Here is an 18,451-nt window from a genome sequence, read left to right on the forward strand (position 1 = left end):
GGAATTGATTATGGAAATGAAGCTAGTATATATTCAAACCAATAATGGCATTACATGGAATAATCGAAGAGGAGGATCTCATTAGATTGTGTCACGTCTCGACAGATTTTTAGTCTCAGAACAACTAATGAGTAGGGATATTTTCTTTGGAGCTTCATTTCTCCCCTGCTTAGGATTTTATCACTCATCGATCAGGTTGGAAATAGATCTTAAGTTGTCCCCTAGCAATAATCCTTTTCATTTTGAATCTTTCTTGCTCAGAGACCCCTAATTTTTGGGGAAAGTGGAAAATTGGTGGTGATCTAGCATAGTGCAAGGCAAAAACCTAATGCACACTTTTCAATTGAATTTCAAGGATCTTAAGCAGTAGATTAAACGATGGAACCAAGAAGAATTTGGGAATATCATGAAGGAGCATAAGCAGCTTCAAGAGAAAATGAATGGGATCCAATAAAAAATGATCGCAGAAGGTCATTTTGAGACTCTGGTTCTGGAAGAAGGTCAGGTCTTGAACCTCCTGGAGGAAAGAAGGAAACGTGAGGAAATACTCTGGAAGAAAATATTCAGGATCCAGTGACTCAGGGAAGGTGAGAGGAATATGAGATTCTTTCATAAGGCTATGATTCAGCACTAGCAACATAACCAGATCTTTTCTTTAAAGGATTCCACAAGAAATCATCTCACTCATCATGAGGATATGGAGGATTATTGGTGGACCATTTTAAAACCATGCTCTTAGAACCAGATTCAGACCGATCATAAGCAATTCAAAGAATTACTAGACACATCCCCCACCTAGTCAGTCAGGATCATAACCTTGCTTTGGTGAGGGTGATGACTCCAGAGGAAATAGAATAAGTTGTCAAAGGTATGGCTAGGAATAAATCCCCAGGACCATATGGATTCACAATAGAAATTTTCCAAGCTTCCTAGAGCTTCATTGGTCATGATATCCTAGACGTGGTAGAAGAATCGTACAAATCCCAAAAGGTGCATCCTGGCCTCAATTCTACTTTTATCTCATTAATTCCCACATCGGCACATTCTGATACTCCTATGGGTTTTAGATCTATAGCCTAATGTAATTTTATTTATAAAATAATTTCCACTTTATGGTTAAAAGGCTCAAACCTTTTCCACCCCATCTTATATGCCCAGAACAAATGAGATTTTTGAAGGTCGCCAAATTCTGGATGGAATTATTACATCCCACGAAGTTGTTCATTCACTTAAACATTTAAAATCCCCAGCCATGTTGATCAAGCTTGTTCTAACCAAATCCTATGATCGCCTTAGTTGGTTGTATCTTCTCAATATCTTGAAGGCTTATGGCATGATTCCAGATGGATCAATTGGGTTTCCTCCCTCATATCCACCCTGGTATTTTCAATCTTGCTTAATGGATCCCCCTCTAAATCCTTATATTCATTTCGACGCTTACATCAAGGAGATCCTTTGTCCCCCTTTCTTTTCATCCTGGAAGCTAAAGGCCTGTGTAGGTATATTAAATTTGCTTCCCAATTGTCCCATCTTAAAGGTCTTTGTTTATGGGGTGATGACCTCCTCGTCACTCACCAGCAGTTTGTGGATGATATCATGCTGTTCTGTAAACTTTCCATTTGTGAAGTTAGAAAGATAAAATATATCCTCCATGAGTTCATGCATGCCTCTAAGACCATGGTAAACAATGATAAATCGAACATTTTCTTTTTTAATACCCCAATTGCTACTCAAACATTCTTAGCTAGATCCCTTGGGTTTGGAATTGGAAACCTGCATGTCAAGTATTTGGGTATGCCTTTGGTAGTGAACTCCTAAGAAATTATTACTAGAAAGATCTCCTTCACAAAATAAAATCCAAATTGAGTGGTTGTGTATTTAGAGCCCTAAACCTGCTAGCAGAGTGATCCTTCTAAAATCCATTCTTCAATTTATCCCAATTTACCAACTTTCGGGTATGGATGCCCCTAAATTTGTATGTAATTCTATGATTGAGACCTTTAGAAACTTATTGTGGAAAGGTACTCAGAAAGCTAATAAATGGGCTTTGGTGTCGTGGACCAATGTTATAAAACCTAAACTGATAGGAGAACTTGGTCTCAGAGACTTATTGATCCTCAACCAAGTTCTGGGAGCCAAATTATGGTGGATATGGTTAAAGGGAGGCCCAGACTTGTGGAAGAATATATGGACCAGGAAGTATAAAATATCGCCTTATCCCAAAGGAAAACTTTGACATTATGCCAAAAGGCTCCTCCACCTAGAACTTAGTGTCAAATAATAGAGAACTTATCAAAAACCACATCTTTTGGGAGATCGAGGATGGGAAAAATTCCCTTTTTTAGCAGGACCCATTGCAACAAAGGAGGATGATTCTTAGAAGACAAGACCTTGGAGAAATTTTCTTATATACAAATAGTCAAAACTGCTTCTCAGTTCAACAATTCTGGAGTCCCACCCAAAACGACCAGATGCGGAGATCCTGGAAAGTTCCTCAGGACTAGATAAACCCACCAATAACCAACCAATGGCAGATATTAGAAAGAGAGCTTCAATCCAGGAAAATCGCTAAACAAGAAGGCCCTGACATTCTTAGGTAGGGATATACCACCAAAGGAATGTTTAATGTGAGGGAGGCTTACAAATTGGCAACCGAGGAATTCCCATATCACATGAATCCTATATGGAAAAATATATGGACTGAACACCTCTAGCCAAAGGTTGCCCACTTTTTATGGTTGGTTTGTCGAAATAGAATTCTCACCTAGAATCAAGTACAGAAGCGAGGTCTCCAAGGGCCTTCTTACTGTATTCGTTGCGGTCTCCAAAATGAAACTCTTGAACAATTGTTGAACTCATGTCACTTTTCTAACCAATTATGGAAAAGCTAGGAAGCCTTTTTTACCACTAGGATCGAGATATGAACAGTATCCCATCTTATATTGAAAATTGGAGAAAATTTATCTTCTCTAGCCCACTTCTAAATCATGTCTCGAGATTGTCCACTGGTTTTCTCCTCTAGACCACCTAGAAAGAGAAAAATTGGTGAATCTTTAAAGATCAAAGGAAGATTCAGGAGGACATATGGAAATGGATCATTTAGAATATTCGAGAAACTATTTTGGCCGAAAAATGGCATCTGAATGACTGGAAAGTCTCTCCTCATGAAACCAAAATCTTATCCCATTTGAACTTATCTCCTCAAATGATTGCTCCTTCACCCTGGAAACTCATAGTTTCTCCTAGCCCCTCACCTAACCGATATCATGCTCCACTTGCAAGATTTATCAAACTAAATTTTGATGGTGCTTCGGAAGGAAATGCTAGGGATGTAGGCTTTGGAGGCTTATTCAAAGACTCCTAGCATTGAATAAGAATTATTTATGCAGCAGATTATGGAATTTACTAGTAATAATGAGGCAGAATTCAATGTTGTTTTGAAAGGACTTCTTATAGCTAAAAGAGAAGGTTTCAAGAAATTAATTATACAAGGAAACTATAACTTAGTTATTTCGATCATTAAGAAATTGAACTATGGATCTAGCAGTGAGAAGATCAGACACAGTTGGAGGACATCTCAGTTAATTCAAAACATAGGGAACCTTCTTCAATGGTTTGATTATAGCATTCCCTCCCACGTCAGAAGATAAGGAAACAAAGCAGTTGAATTTTTAGCTAATTGGGGATGTTCATATATTGGAAGTATATTGGATTCAAATTTGCCTCCTCACAGCATTGGAGAAGTGATGGACAGTCTGAAGTGTATCCTGGATCTTGATAATGGCAATAGCCAAAACCACTCCCAAATCATGATTCAAAATCCCCCGATTGGGGTGAGGGCAGTGGAATGGCTTCCTTGGGATCTTGAATATGGTTAATATACCAAGGCATAAGGTAATATTTCCCCTCACACACTCACCAACCTTTGCAAGGTGGCAAGTCACATGCAGAATAATTATTGTGATTTGAATGAGAGGTTTAGCGTTTTTTGTCTTGATTTCTCTGTTGTGTGTTGGTTTCGAGCGATAGGAAGTGGTGGCATTGTGGTTATAGGTCTTGAGGTTGTCTCCAATGCTCTTAGGAAAGGTCCTCCTGTCGTGGGTCGACTAGCCTTAGCAACCCTTATCCTCTTCATTGACTTTGTTGTCTGCAGGTATGTCTATATTATGATTTTTCCCCTTTCGCCTTCTTTGTTTGATGTCTATATGCTTATCCGTGGGTAACGAGTCTCTGAAACTATATTTTGGGGTAGAATATCTACATTTCAGAGATTGTGGAAGGAATATGTCAGTTTCTCTGTTTGGGAACTTCAATTCGGCTGGATTGTCTATGTTATATATGGTATCCTTCTCTCTCATATGGGTGTGTACTGGGGGTTTGTGCTCTGGCATCCATTATGTATTATATACATGGGGGTGTGGGTTTTCTTTCATGGCTTCTTTCTTCGTATGACAGTTAGCTTGAGAGGAGATTCTTTGAAAAAATTTATGTATGATTGGATTTCGAGTCTATTTCTACGGAAGCTCAAGGAGCCATGGGTTGATGTTTTCGGCATTTGTTAGTTCACCCATATCATAAACATTGGAAAATACTTAATTTATTTGCTTAAATATTACATTTTCATGAATTTCTTTTGTGTTATACCTTCAGGTGTTATTTCCAGGTACCTATTCTAGGTTTGTCGGCCTGGACCCTGCTCGAAGTCAAGGTTCGAGGGTAGCCATATCAGTTCTATGTTTTCTTGTAGTGACAAGAGCAGTAATAGTATGGCATGTCCTTCCTCTAGCCAAAGCACAAGTTTGGGTGAGGAACGGGGCCAAATTTGTCATGCGGGGACTCGGCGTGATGGAAGTCATCCCCATCCATGTCCTTCTCATGGTCGAGGCCGCAGAACGACTTCTGGGCTCACTCTCGAAGCGGACCAAGCATACCAAACAGGCACTCAACCTCAAATTCATCATATAATCTTTGAATGGAAAGCAGATCTAAACTATCAGCAAGTTCAAGAAAATTTGGATATTGAGGAATGGTTGGAACTATCTCTAGACCCTGGTCATACCAGAGGTCGATCCTCCTAGTATAAACAGATTGTTTATCTGTATTGGCTCATGAAAAACATAATAGCAAGAGCCGTGTCCACTCCCGCAATTGTTCTAGCCAAGATAGACCCTGTTCTTCCATAAATTCACAAAGAATTCTAGCTTATTCAATTTCAGATTCAACAACAAAATGCCCACCTCAGTGGTATTGAAAAGCATATTCTGTGTCTCTCTCAAATAGAATTACCTGGTTCGAATGTGAAAGATCCAGCTCCTGTAGACTCTTTTGATGATTAGTAATATGGCTAAGCTAGTATGTTCTTATCTTTTTGATAAATTAAAATGCAGAACAGGCAAACTTTGATATTATGTGGTATATATTTAAATATTAAACAGGATAAGGATATTTAGAAATATATAGCTTTAAAAGACAATATTAAACTATTTTATTTTTGCTTGGCTTATAATGTGGTACTATGACCAACAGATCTGGTTTCCCTCTAGGTAGATTGAGGCCACCTCGCCGCCTGATTATGGATGTATTCTACCCTTTTGATGAATAAATGAAGAAGGTCATGCCAAGCTTACAAAAAAAAATTAAGAATTGTCATTCATGTATGTGTGAATTATGTGTGAGTTAAGATTAACATAATTATTGTTAATTATTTTTTAGTTTATTTAATCAATGTATTTTCAGGTAATTAAATCAATTAAAGCAACATAGATCCATCTTAACCACTTATCTAACATGACTCAAGAGGGATCAAATTTGTTCATGTGCAAACTTATTTTAGAGTGTAAACAACAATGTGTTATTTTTTATTATTTAAATTGTATTTTTGAATGCTATATAGAGATTACATAACATATGCATTGAGTCATTTTATTAATGCACATTAAACTGGTTTTTTATTCTTTACAACAATAAAATATTTCTTTATATATATCTATATATATATCAAGTGTTAAAATATCATGTTATATGGACAACTAATTAAATATGTGTAGCATATTTTTTTCTTTTTTATTAGAGACCACATTGCTTTTTTATTTAGAGAATATTTTATTTTAATTTTAAGAAGGAAAGACATACTTACGCATAACCTTCACATTGGGCTATAGAATGAGCCTTTAGGCTCAATAAAATGATATAGCAACAACCCTAATATTTTGTCTCTCCTATTTTTCTCAGTTATTTTGAGTTTCTTAGCTAATTTAAATTTAGTTTCTTCCACTGTCTCATTAGAATGATATCAGAGCAATAACCTAAAAAAGGAAAAATAATTAGAATGGTATGAGAGAAAGGACAGAAAGAAGAAAAAAACACTATGTCCAAAGAACCTAATCATATTAAAAACGAGATTTTATGAAATGAGTAAAGCCACTGCTGGCTCAGGGTTTGAAAACCCATGAGTCTTGTAAAAGCTACCAAACATCGTTAGAGGAGTCATAGCTTGTTGTTTGAAAACTCGTCATATCGAGACTGAGACCCACGGTAACTGCCGCCAGCCACTGTGGTTTGAAGGGTTTTCGTAAAAGAAATTTAAAATATTATCCGACATATTAAATTTACAATCTCTCGTTCGTGTGTTTCCGATGGCATATTCACGAAACTTTTGGGAAGGTCATACCGTATTTCCATTTTCACTTTTTCCATTTTCACTTTTATAAAAGTAGTCCATTAAAAACTAGATATTCCATGGCTTTTTAAGGAATGTTTTTCTGATCTTATTAGTTAATGTATTAAAAGAGAAAAACCAAAAAAAATGATTAAAGAGAATATATGGAAAATAATATTATGAGATAAAATAAAAATAAAAATAAAAGGTTTTTTCATAGTTGGTTATGAGTTTTGATTTTTTTTACTAGTTTTTATCTTTTACGATTTTTTTATACAAGTTTAAAAGTATCAGTTTTTTGTGAACGTGAAAGATGATGCAATGGCATTGTTTCTCATTTACCAAAGGCTACAATGATAACATTCTTCCTAAGATTACATCAAGTACCACATCCAGAGAAGTTTGGAATATTTTGGAAATGACATATAGTGAAAGGAGCAACACTAATTAGCAGAATGTTGCAATTGTTAATGAAATGCCCATTGTAAGAAGAGAAATAGAAGATTTTATAGAAGTAACAAGAGAAGTTGTGGAAAACATTGTCGAAGCAAAATAAGATAAACAAGACATGGAGACTTCATTGGACTTAAACACTATAAAGACAATTTTGAAGAAATTGTAGAAGAAATGGGTGACTTTGAGTGAAATGCAAAGTATCAGCATGATGCAAAAATTGAAGCCCGACGTACAGATACATTGAATTGAAATTGAAGATGATAAAATTGAAACCACCTTTGTAGCATAAGTGACAGCTGAGAAGAACCTACTAGGGAAAGTTGAATTTAATTAAGAGGTTGAATTAATGTTTCCTAAAGAGTGGCTTGCAAAAACCCAGTATGATGAAGATGAAAACAAATATGGAAAAGTACTCCAAAAGATGGAAGACGAAATTGAAGGGTTGCATCTCTTTGGTGAGACAATCGCTCACTCAGGAGATTTCACCACAACACTCACTTGCATTCACCAGATCATCAAACACCTGCATGTATAGGATTACATTCTTGTTTAACATATTCCTAGAATATAGGATTTGCCAACTAATCAGAAATTATTTAGGCAAACAGTTCTAGCATGTTCTAATTATAGGAGAATCTTCTAGATTTATCCGTTATTCCAACACTCCCCCTTCATGGATAAATGTATTTTCTACCACACTCAATTGATTCCTACATACTTAAATTTTTTCCTTTCCAAGAGGCTTTGTAGAGATGTCAAAGATTTTCATTAGTATCACAATAGACTAAATCAATTACCTTGGAATACATATTGTCCCCAACAAAATGATAACATGTCTCAATATGTTCTGATCTTCCATGGTACACAGGATTTTTGGCTAATTTGGTTGTCATACTTGATAATCATTGTTGTTTTCTATATTTCTCCTACAGCTTCAAGAACTCACCATAACCAAATTACTTCATAGGTAGCACTACACAAAGTTTTGTATTCAACTTTAGTCGATGACAAAGAAATAGGTTATTTCTTACTGCTCCAAGTCACAATCCCATATCCAAGGCTAAATGCATATCCTCAAGTTTGTTTTCAATCATTTGGACTTCCCACCTAATCTGATTCAGAATAGCCTACCAACTCAACATCAAAATCATCAGTATATTTAATACAAAATTTAACAATTCCTTTTAGTTAGTAAAGTACTTTCTTTGTTTCTTTCCAATGGCTTTCAATATTTTTGGTCATAAACTGAATTGGTATGTTAACTAAATATTCTATGCCTAGCCTTGTTGTAGTGAGATAGTTTAAACTTTCCACAAGTTGATGATACAGTGGACCATCCACCTCTCTTGTCCTATAATTATTGTAGAGTTTTCCATTCTATTCTAATGGCATTGATATTGCCATACATTGGTCCATTTTGAATATTTTTAATAATTCCCTTGTATACTTATTTTGTGTAACGAATTTATGTCCACCTTCTCTCCATATCTCAAGACCTAAGCAATAATGCAATTCACCAAGGTATTTCATTTCAAACTCTTATGAGAATTGTCCTTTAACTTCATCAATTAACTTAGAAGCATTTCTTGTTATAATAAGATCATCAACATATAGAGAAATCATAATAACATGCCCTTTTTTATCTGACTTGATATACAGATTAGGGTCACTTTTTCTTTTCATAAAATCCTTCGGAATGAAAGAACCAATCTTCACATACCATGATCTTGGTGCCTATTTCAATCCATATAATGCTTTCTTTAACTTACAAACAAGGTGTTCTTGACCCTTTTTAACAAACCCTTCTGGTTGAACAAGATATACCTCTTGTTTTAATTCCCCATTCAATAAGGAAGACTTAACATCTTGTAGCTAAATCAATCAAAAATCTAATTGTATTAACTTAGCTACAAGTGCAAAATTTTCTTCATAATCAATTCCCTCTTTTTGTGAGTAGCCTTTTGCAACTAACATGACCTTATATTTATCTATATTTCCATTAACTTTAAATTTAGGTTTGAACAACCATTTGGATCCTATGGGTACCTTATTTTCAAGAAATTTTGTTAGTTCCCAAGTATCATTCTTCATTATAGACTCATATTCTTCCTTCATTGCATCTCTCCACTCCTTATACTCGTTAGCTTCTTTGAAATTCAAAGGTTCCATGACATTCATAACTTTAGCAGGAACATTGTGTCCCTACAAAAACCCTAATAACCACTGTTTAATGATGGGACCAGCCCATGACTTATGACTTAATCAATACAATAATTATTGATCAACAAATGATTTAATTATTGGGCATGTAATTAGTTTATAAAACAGGGATTAGCGCAGATATTTGGATTGCATTGATGTTGGTATTGATTGCTCTGTACACCGAGAGGACACTTGTCCTGGCCTCGGGCTTCCTTCCTGCTCTTGGCTAAACCCTAGTTTGTTTGTTATCCTCTGTCATTTTCGTTCTGCTCTGTTTGGGTGTGAGAGATCTGCGGTTCTGTGGGTGACTGTAACTGTTTTCGAATCGATACTCTGTCCGCGCCGACTGTGGCTTCTCTGTTGGTAAGTGGTAACTATGCTCAGCGTTCTTGGTTCACACTCTTGTTAGCTCAACTCTGTTACTCGATTGTTGAATTGTTGTGAGGGTTTCTCTGCTCTTTTGGTGGCTCGGTGCTCACTGTCTCACCTTCGTTTCTCACTCATTCTTTTGAGCTTTCTTATGGTTCCTTCGGCTACTTGTATGGTTATTCATTGGTTGATTTATCTGCGTGCTTGTGAACACAGGTCGTGGCCTCAACAGGACCCTTTCCTCTACGTTAGCTCAACTCCGGCAAGGTAAGATTTCATTCTTTTCTAAATGTTGCATCCTCAGTTTTTTTATACACTAACAGTCGTTGCTCCTTGCAAGAGGGGTTTTGTTTTGTAATGGCCACGACCCAATGTGGGTTTCCTCATTCAGCGCTAGCTGTTGAACTAGTAAGTTCCTCCAATGTTACTCTCCCTTGTTGTCAATCTTTCGCTTTATCCATCATCCACTCTCTAGGCAACACTGTTAACACTTGGTTATGGTACTTATGTAGGTTGCCATGCCTTTTGGTTGGATTCTCCCTCAGCCCTTCCTTCGAATGGAACCGATAGGGTCTTTCCTTGCAGTAGTCATTAAGTCAAGGGTTTCTTTAGTTGCTTTCTTTTGTAGTGTAGCTGTTTGACCTGGGTTTCTGTTGTAATGTTGTTCGATTGATGGCAATTTTGGCCTTCGATTCAGTTGTGTTGAATGCTGTTGATTCTTCAAGGAACTGTAATGATTCCCGAGGTTATAACCCTAACCCTCTTTTCGCTGCTCTACTCCCAAAGGAGGGTTTACTCGCCCTTAGGGCCACTGGACTTTTGGACTTGTAGTTATATAGTCGATATACAATTTTTTTTTTAACTGTAATCGCTTTTAAAGACCAATAAAAAATAATTTTATTTTTAATATGCACAGGGTTACCTCTTGGTCGAATTCTTCTCTGTAGTTGTATTTGTTGGTAAATGGCTTCGGTTGTAGCGTACTCTAGTACTTCTGTAGCTTGTCAATATGAAATGAACTGCGTGCTCAGTCTTCGATGCTTCTGGCTGTATTCATTTTCAAGGTTGTGCCTCTGCTTGTCATTTGATTATGGGAACTTCGCCTCTATTCAATCTGGAAGGATTTCTGACAGATTGTTTAACTGTCTTTACGTTACATATGATAAGAATTAGATTAAAAAAAAAACAATAACTAGACAGATGGATTCAGGGATGAAAAGAAATATCTCTCTCTTTGTATTATTCTTCTATGCTGAAAAATGTCGAACCCTTTTCCACGCTGTGTACATCTGTTTTATAATGTTACAATATAGTTAAGAAAATTGTTTGCAGTTGCTTTTTCAGTTATGTAGTTGATAACTATCTTGTTGTTTTAATTTTCTCGTTCCGTAGAATACAGAGATAATATATTCCTTTCTGTTATTTTGTTTTTTTTTCAAAAGTAAATAACTGTAAAGATAAACTAAAAAATAAAAGACCAGACAACCATGTGGCTGTAACCACTTCCACCTGACTGTGCTGACCCTAAATACCTATTAACTGACAATGACATAAGACAAGTTCCTAATACTGTTTTTAATTAACAAACACAAATGAAATTTAAATACTGATGAACCTCTCCTCCTTAGCTGAGACCAACACCTGGTCATGGTGCCCTTAGTTGGATGCTCCTGCATCAGGCTCCCGGGGTAAGAAAAATTCATGACTCCGGTCCATGAGCTTCTCGACTGAATAACCCGCCTGCTCTATCTGTCTAGCGTTAAGCCATGAACTTTCCTCAATAGGACGGTTCTTCCACTTGACCATATATTGCAAATACTCTTTCTGCCGAGTTTGCTTGGCCACCTGAGTGTCGAGGATCCTCTCGATCTCGAGGGGCTGAGCGTAAGGCATTTGTCTCATCCAAGTATCATTCCTTTCTTGTGTGTCCCATGTAGGCCGTGCAGTATTGTCTTCCTCTGGATCAGCAGTGTATGGAAATAGGTCTGCCACATTAAAGATGGGCGAGATGCCTATTCCTGGTGGCAGATGCAATTCATAAGCATTGGCTGAAAATTTCCGTAGAATTTTGCAGGGGCCTATCTTTTTGTACTTCAGCTTGTTGTATGCACCTCTAGGAAAATGCTCCTTGCACAAACGCACGAGGACTTCATCCTCCACACTAAATTGCACCTCTCTCTGTTTCAAATTTGCCCGCTACTTATACTTTTGACTACTGTCCTGCAACTTCATTTTCACCTGCCCGTGTGAATCATTCATCGCTTTAGCGAAATCTTCCCCATCAATGCTCCGTCCTTCCTGCTATCCTAGATCTTGTAACTCATGCACTTCGCGAGGATGCATGCCATATAAGATCTGAAAAGGACTGTAACCCGTGCTACGATTAGGTGAGTCGTTATAAGCGAACTCTGCCTGGGCAAGTACTCGATCCCACATTCACGAATTTTCACCGATCAAACTTCGTAGCAAGTTCCCCAGACTCCTATTTACCACCTCTGTTTGCCTATTGGTCTGCGGGTGATAAGCAGAGCTAAAACTTAATTGTGTGTCCATCTTCTTCCACAAGGTGCGCCAGAAGTGCCCTGTGAACTTCATGTCCCTATCGGAGAGAATGGACTTAGGTAGACCGTGTAGCTTGACGATCTCTGTAAAGAACAAGTGGGCCACGTGAGTGGCATTGCTGGTTTTTCTATAAGGGATGAAATGTGCCATCTTTGAAAACCGGTCTACTATTACCATCACCGAATCATAACCCCGTTGCATCCTTGGTAGCCCCAAGACAAAGTCCAAGCTAACTGAGTCCCATGGTCTACTTGGAATGGGAAATGGTGTGTAGAGTCCTGTATTTTGACTGTGTCCTTTTGCCAACTGACACACTTCACATCTGGTCACAAATCTCTGCACATCCCTTCGCATTTTTGGCCAATAATAACAATGGCTAAGCTGCTCTAATGTTTTGTCTATGCCGAAATGTCCAGCTAGACCTCCACTGCGCTTCTCCCGAATGATATTCTCTCTCATTGAACAATCGAGAATGCATAACTGTCCCCCTCTAAATCATATCTTCTCTTGAAAATTATAGTCCAACCACGGACTATTGTTTCTCAGTAAAGGATTCTGACAGGCTTCATAAGCCTCTTTGAAATCTGTGTCAGTCTGATACAAGTCTTTCAAATGCTCAAAGCCCAGCACTTGTATTGTACTCTCCTGCAGGAGCAAAGCTCTTCTGCTCAACGCATCTGCCACCTTGTTGGCCTGCCTGCTAATGTGTTTCAACACAAAGGTGAAACTTTGCAAATATTCAACTCACTTTGCATGTTTGTGATTCAACTTATGTTGTTGCATTACGTATTACAGTGCATAATTATCCGAAAATAAAACAAACTCATTCCCCAGCAAATAGTGTCTCCAATGCTTCAGTGCTTGGACGATAGCATAGAATTCTTTGTCGTAGGATGAATACTTCTGCCTGCTCTCATTCAACTTCTCGCTGAAAAACGCAACAAGTTTGTCTTCTTGGCTAAGTACAACTCCAATGGCCGTACCGCTTGCATCACAGCGAACTTGAAAAATCTTTTTAAAGTCTGGCAATCTTAGGATCGGTCTTTCTGTGATCTTCTTCTTCAATAGCTGAAAACTCCTCTTTGCTGCCTCGGTCCAATGAAAAGGCTGACTTGCCTTCTTTATAGTGTCCAACATAGGTGCACAAATTTCGCTGAAATTTCTTATAAATTTACGATAAAAACTTGCCAACCCATGAAAACTACGTACCTCAAATAGAATTTTTGGGGATGGCCAGTTGACAATTGCTGCAATCTTCTCTGGGTCCATCTTCAACTCGTTTTCTGCAATCACGAAACCCAGATAAACCAATTCTTTTTGCAGAAAAGTGCATTTTTTCATATTTATCAGCAACTTATTCTGCTACAATTTTTCCAGCACACTTCGAACATGTCGAAAGTGTTCCTCCCTTGTCTTGCTGAAAATTAATATATCATCCAAGTACACTATTACAAACTTTCCAATGAATTCTTTCAGCATTTCGTTCATCAGTCGCATAAAGGTATTGGGTGCATTACTCAGTCCAAATGGCATTACCAACCACTCATACAGTCCTTCATTGGTTTTGAAGGTTGTCTTCCACTCATCCCCTTCCCTGATTTGAATCTGATGATACCCACTCTTTAAATCAATCTTTGAAAAATATGTTGCCCCGCTCAGGCAGTCCATCATGTCGTCCATCTGTGGCAGTGGAAATATGTACCTGATGGTAATCTTGTTGATGGCCCTCGAATCTGTGCACATTTGCCATTCTCCTCCTTTCTTGGGAGCGAGAACTGTTGGAACTGCGCAGGGGCTCAAACTCTCCCTTATCAGCCCTTTATCTAGCAATTCCTGCACCTATTTTCTGATCTCCTCATTGTCTTTGGGGCTCATCCGATACGCTGCCTTATTCGGTAGACTTGCTCCAGGTATAAAGTCAATATGATGACTTATACTTCTCTTGGGAGGAAATTTATCTAGTAAGTCGTCCACTACTATATCGCTAAATTCCTACAGCATCTGTTGAATTTCCGCAAGCAAATCTAACACCTCTGTGTGTAACAACACCGTCTTTGCTTTTCTCACAATAGCATAGTTCACTTCACCATCTTCAATTTGCTTCAAAAATTGTTTTCCACCCATTAGTAACACTCTCGTCCCACTTGTTTTCGTTGTCTCTTCCTCCTTGATGGGCACAAGTGTGTGCTTGATCCCATATTTGACAAACTTATAACAATTTGTCTTCTCGTCATGCACTACTTTCCTGTCATACTGCCATGGCCTTCCTAGCAATATGTGACATACATCCATTAGCATAATATCACAAATAACCTTGTCTTTATACCTGCCAATATGGAATTCGACTTCACATTGTTCATCCACCAACAGCTGATGGCCTTTCTGGAGCCATGATACCTTGTAAGGAGTGGGGTGCTTCACCATTTCAATCCCAAATTCTCCACCATCTCCATCGCAACCAGATTATTCGTGCTCCCACTATCGATAATCAGCTTACATCATTTCCCGTGTGACTTACAAACTGTCTAGAACAATGCTTTCCTTTGAGTTTGTTCATCTGTTTCTTTGGCTGGTTCGAAAAACACTTTGTTTAAAACTAAGGCTTCCCCAGTTTCTGGCACATTTTATGCTTCCTGGGGAGGTGCCCCTGATTCCTCTGGCTGAGCAACATACGCACCTCTTTGTCCAACTTGTTCCGCTTCAGGACACTCAAAAGATCTGTGCCCCCACTTGTGGCACCTGTAGCACTGATAGTTAGCTCCTCTACCTCAGCCATTTCCTCTTCCTCGTTGATATGGCCTGCCACCTCTAGTGTTGTCACCTTTTTCTGTTGCCCCAGAAGTTTTGGAACTGCTGCCTTCCTCACTATTACTGGCAGTTCGGCCTCTGCCATAAGATTGTCCTCTTCCTCTATCGGTTCCCCGTCCTCTCCTAGCATTTTTTTTCTGGTGATATTCTCATCCGCCTTCATGGCACTCTGGTATGCCTCCTCTATATTTTTCGGGGAAAGAATGTTGATTTCATCTAATATTTCCAATCTTAAACCATTTACATACCTTGGTTTTTTCTCCGGGATGTCCTTTGTATAACCAGCTCTCAAGTTTACCCGGTAGAACTCTTTAGTATACTCTCTTACTGTCATCCCTTTCTGTTTCAAATTCTGCACTTGCCGATGCAGTGCGATCTGATAATCCTTGGGTAGAAATCTGCCTTTCAACTTGGCCACCATCCTTGACCATTTCTTTATTGGCAACTTGTTCATCCTCCTTCTCTCTGTTTGGACATTGTCCCACCACAGGGCTGCGTGTCCCTTCAATTTTGTTGCAGCAAACTTAACTCTTCGATCTTCACTGACTTCTTCACACTCGAAATATTTATCCAATTCGTTGATCCAGTCCAATAGAACTTCTGTGGAAAAGTTGTTGTCATAATTTAGAATTTCTGGTTTAGGCTTACTACTCGCCAACAGGACCGACCTCGACAATCTCATTTCCGACCCTTCTTCATCCGATCCATCTGTTGTCACTACAACTTGTTCTTCACTATCATCTCCTACCTCTAGATCCCTTCTCCTTCCTACTTCAACTGCCTCCAAACGGGCAATAAGGATCCTGATTTCCACTCGCAATCCTTCCTCTGTTGCTCTCCGAGCACCTCTTCCACGTCCTCGTCTTCCTACCTCCATTTCTCAAGCAAATTCTAAATCCTGCTCTGATACCACTATGATGGGACCAGCCCGTGACTTATGACTTAATCAATACAATAATTATTGATCAACAAATGATTTAATTATTGGGCATGTAATTAGTTTATAAAACAGGGATTAGCGCAGATATTTGGACTGCATTGATGTCTGTATTGATTGCTCTATACGCCGAGAGGACACTTGTCCTGGCCTCGAGCTTCCATCTCGCTCTTGGCTAAACCCTAGTTTGTTTGCTATCCTCTGTCATTTTCGTTCTGCTCTGTTTGGTGTGAGAGCTCTGTGGTTCTGTGGGTGACTGTAACTATTTTCGAACCGATACTCTGTTCGCGCCAACTGTGGCTTCTCTGTTGGTAAGTGGTAACTATGCTCAACGTTCTTGGTTTATGCTCTTGTTAGCTCGACTCTGTTACTCGATTATTGAATTGTTGTGAGGGTTTCTCTGCTCTTTTGGTGGCTCGGTGCTCACTGTCTCACCTTTGTTTCTCACTCGTTCTTCTAAGCTTTCCTATGGTTCCTTCGACTACTTGTATGGTTATTCGTTGGTTGATTTATCTGCGTGCTTGTGAACACAGGTCGTGGCCTCAACAGGACCCTTTCCTCTGTGTTCGCTCAACTCCGGCAAGGTAAGATTTCGTTCTTTTCTAAATGTTGCATCCTCAGTTTTTTATACATTAACAGTCGTTGCTCCTTGCGAGCAGGGTTTTGTTTTGTAATGGCCGCGACCCAATGTGGGTTTCCTCATTCAGGACTGGTTGTTGAACTAGTAAGTTCTTTCGACGTTACTCTCCCTTGCTGTCAATCTTCCGCTTTATCTGTCATCCACTTTCTAGTTAACGTTGTTAACATTTGGTTATGGTACTTATGCAGGTTGTCATGCCTTTTGGTTGGATTCTCCCTCAGCCCTTTCTTCGAATGGAACTGGTAGGGTCTTTCCATGTTGCAGTCGTTAAGCTAAGGGTTTCTTTAGTTGCTTTCTCTTGTAGTGTAGCCAGTCGACCTGGGTTTCTGTTGTAACGTTGTTTGGTTGATGGCAATTTTGGCCTTCGATTCAGTTGTGTTGAATGTTGTTGATTCTTCAGGGAACTGTAATGATTCCCAGGGTTATAACCCTAACCCTCCTTTCGCTGCTCTACTCTCGGAGGAGGGTTTACTCGCCCTTAGGGCCGCTGGACTTTTGGACTTGTGGTTATATAGTCGATATACAATTTGTTTTATTACTGTAATTGCTTTTAAAGACCAATAAAAAAGAATTTTATTTTTAATATGCATAGGGTTACCTCTTGGTTGAATTCTTCTCTGTAGTTGTATTTGTTGGTAAATGGTTTTGGCTGTAGCGTACTCTGGTACTTATGTAGCTTGTCAATATGAAACGAACTGTGTGCTCAGTCTTCGATGCTTCTAGTTGTATTCGTTTTCGAGGTTGTGCCTCTGCTTGTCGTTTGATTATGGGAACTTTGCCTCTGTTCAATTTGGAAGGATTTCTGACAGATTGTTTAACTCTCTTTACGTTACATATGATAAGAATTAGATAAAAACAACAACAACAACTAGATGAAAAGAAATATCTCTCTCTTTGAATAATGCTTCTATGCTGAAAAATGTCGAACCCTTTTCCACATTGTGTACATATGTATTATAATGTTACAATATAGTTAAGCAAATTGTTTGCAGTTGCTTCTTCAGTTATGTAGTTGATAACTATCTTGTTGTTTTAATTTTCTCATTCCGTAGAATACAGAGATAATATATTCCTTTCTGTTATTTTGTTTTTTTTTTTAAGTAAATAATTGTAAAGATAAACTAAAAAATAAAAGACCAGACAACCATGTGGCTGTAACCACTTCCACCTGACTGTGCTGACCCTAAATACCTATTAACTGACAATGACATAAGACAAGTTCCTAATACTATTTTTAATTAACAAACACAAATGAAATTTAAATACTGATGAACCTCTCCTCCTTAGCTGAGACCAACCCCCGGTCATGGTGCCATGAACCGACTCTCGTCATTTTCTCCATCTACCTGTCGTTGATTCAGTTTCTGGGTCTTCTTGAACTCTAATAACCACTAACCATAATACAAACCTAATCCCAAGGATTAGTTGTCTAACAAATGTATTCATGAGAGTTACACAAAAGTAGTTCTATTGTGTTATTATGTAGTTTCTCCTATGTTTGAGAATTAGATGAAATTTTGTTGTTTTAGAATATAAATAGATGAAATTTTATTGTTTTAGAATATAAAAAATAACTTACTTGTTTCAAGTTTCTATTTTTCTTAAATTTGATGATATATTTTAAATAAAAACTTTATTTTTACTTAAATATACTTCTTTTTTTTTTAACTGAAACAGTTGTATTTTATTGAGGATTCTAGGTTGGGCAAAGCCTAATCAACCAAATTACAATTCATGGGTTTACATGAGCGCCTCTCCCGGTTAAGGGATGATTGCCATTTCCAAAGCTCCTGCGTTTATGCTGATCATTTCACTTTGC

The sequence above is a fragment of the Pinus tabuliformis genome, chromosome 3_1 (genome assembly GCF_031772625.1).
Source record: "Pinus tabuliformis cultivar Carrire ecotype Pingquan chromosome 3_1, CPIR1, whole genome shotgun sequence".
Lineage (NCBI taxonomy): Eukaryota > Viridiplantae > Streptophyta > Pinopsida > Pinales > Pinaceae > Pinus > Pinus tabuliformis.